The 2,512-nt window shown below is 43.4% G+C and overlaps 1 non-coding gene and 1 pseudogene across 1 annotated transcript; both read left to right on the forward strand.

Moving 5' to 3' along the window:
- The first annotated feature begins 292 nt into the window (after positions 1-292).
- On the forward strand, positions 293-411 carry LOC135630407 (5S ribosomal RNA). The gene has a single exon (XR_010493931.1). It is a non-coding gene; the product is annotated as a 5S ribosomal RNA (ribosomal RNA).
- Positions 412-761: 350 nt separating this feature from the next.
- LOC135630074 (5S ribosomal RNA) lies at positions 762-876 on the forward strand (annotated as a pseudogene).
- Positions 877-2,512: the final 1,636 nt, after the last annotated feature.

The raw sequence follows: 2,512 nt of genomic DNA on the forward strand, positions 1-2,512 counted from the left end.
TTTTTATTATTGTCATTTACATTACGCAGTCAGTATCGTGGGGCTCGGAAAGAGCTTTCCGGATTGGGGTCGCAATAGCGATTCCGAGATCGTTCGAGAAAGTGCCGATGGTTTCGGCGCGAGCTTGCCGTGACCGATACGCAGTCGTTGGGCTAGGGCTCGGAGAGAGCTTGCAATAGGAATTTCGTGATCGTTCGAGAAAGCGCCGACGGTTTCGTGACGGGCAAGAGGCTCCGGATGTTGATGCGCCGGCCGCGACGTGCACATAGGCGAGGGACGAAGCACCCGAAACCACTGCGATCATACCAGCACTAAAGCACCGGATCCCATAAGAACTCCGAAGTTAAGCGTGCTTGGGCGAGAGTAGTACTAGGATGGGTGACCCCCTGGGAAGTCCTCGTTTTGCACTCCTTTTTGCGTCCCGAGATACGAAACATCTCCCGTAGACCTCTGAGACGATTGTTTTGGGGCACGAAATTTGCAGTGACCGCTACGCTGTCAGTATCGTGGGGCTCGGAAAGAGCTTTCCGGGTTGGGGTCGCAATAGCGATTCCGAGATCGTTCGAGAAAGTGCCGATGGTTTCGGCGCAAGCTTGTCGTGACCGATACGCAGTCGTTGGGCTAGGGCTCGGAGAGAGCTTGCAATAGGGATTTCGTGATCGTTCGAGAATGCGCCGACGGTTTCGTGATGGGCAAGAGGCTCCGGAGGTTGATGCGCCAGCCTCGACGTGCACATAGGCGTTGGACGAAGCACCCGAAACCGATGCGATTATACCAGCACTAAAGCATCGGATCCCATCAGAACTTCGAAGTTAAGCGTGCTTGGGCGAGAGTAGTACTAGGATGGGTGACCCCCTGGGAAGTGTCACGCCTCTAAAAAAAAATATCCATGATATTAAAATTTTTCATCATCACAAACCAATCCAGGATCCAAACTAACGTTTGAGGACACTGAAAAACATTTAATCAAATTCACATCCATAAAACCTGTGCAATTTATAATCATATATCACATCACTCGATAATTCACATTTATGGCAACCCAAGCCAACTTAACAAACATGAACAACATTTATAAATTCACAAGCTAAGCAATTTATACAATCAGAACTCTAACTATTCACCACAAGTTCGTATCATCATAAATTAGACTTAACATTCTGAAATTCCAAATAAGAGAGATCTCCTAACACTTTGACACAGTATAACAACCGACAAGACTTGCCCATAATTCTGAATAGCTATCCACTGCCTCAGCCCAAATCAAACATCTCGAAGAGTGACAAGCTGACCTGAAAGATTTATATAACAACGGAGTGAGCCAAAAACGGCTCAGCAAGTGACAAAACATATTCAGAACAAAAGGAACGGTTTCAAACGAGTAAGGTATCATAATGTAAGGCAGAATACAAGAATTCTCAAGGATACCATCTCATTAGATACAAAATCATATGTATCATGTCATTCAAAACATATTTGATTCATAACAAATGGAGCATAGAGTAATTGGACATATCAATGACAGATAGGACATTTCAGAACATATCAGTTCATAGCAAATGGAGCACATAGTAATTGGAGCATATCAATGGCAGATAGGACATTTCAGACTATGGTGTCTGATCGAGATTCAAAATTTATTAGTCATATTTGGAGAACTCTTTGAAGGAAGCTGGGTACTTCTTTGAATTTTAGTAGCTCGCATCATCCACAAACCGATGGGCAAACTGAGGTAACAAACCAAAGCTTGGGAAATTTGCTTAGAAGCTATGTTAGCAAGAATATTAAGCGATGGGATGCCATTCTTCCACAAATTGAGTTTGCCTATAATCGTTCTATGCATCATAGTATTAGTAAGAGTCATTTTGAGGTAGTTTATGGTGCTAATCCTACTGGTCCTTTAGACTTAATCCCTCATTCTACAACAAAGCAATTTAGTGGAGATGCTGATGAAAGAGCTAAGCAGCTAAAGAAGCTGCATGAGGGTGTGAAAGCAACCATTAATAAACAAAATGAGAGGTACATGCAAGCTACTAACAAACACAGAAAACTTGTGGAGTTTAATGCAGGTGATTTGGTCTGGATTCATCTAAGGAAGGAGAGGTTTCCGCCGAGAAAATTTGTAGATCTTGATGTGAGTGATTAGGCCTACTGGCTCGGGCCTAATCATATTAGGTTGTGGTCCATGATCATCTGGTGTGATTGCTTATACACATACTAGATATGTATATATATTTGCATGCGATGTAGATACATATTAAATATGTATATGTGTGACATGTCATATTAGGAGACCAAATCATAGAAATATCTCTCGATAATATTAAGTCGGTAAACGTGAGGCAATTAGATTGACCCACGTGGCCTTCCATCGTTATGAGTCGGAACCGAATCCCGGTGTAGGTTGAGTTGGTCGAGTCCCTCGAGACTCACCTATATCGCGATTCGCTATCTTGCTTACGACATAGAGATGTCACCGATGACCTGAGGGCATGATATGCTTGGTCGAGTC

This window comes from Musa acuminata, chromosome BXJ3-1, assembly GCF_036884655.1.
Source record: "Musa acuminata AAA Group cultivar baxijiao chromosome BXJ3-1, Cavendish_Baxijiao_AAA, whole genome shotgun sequence".
Lineage (NCBI taxonomy): Eukaryota > Viridiplantae > Streptophyta > Magnoliopsida > Zingiberales > Musaceae > Musa > Musa acuminata.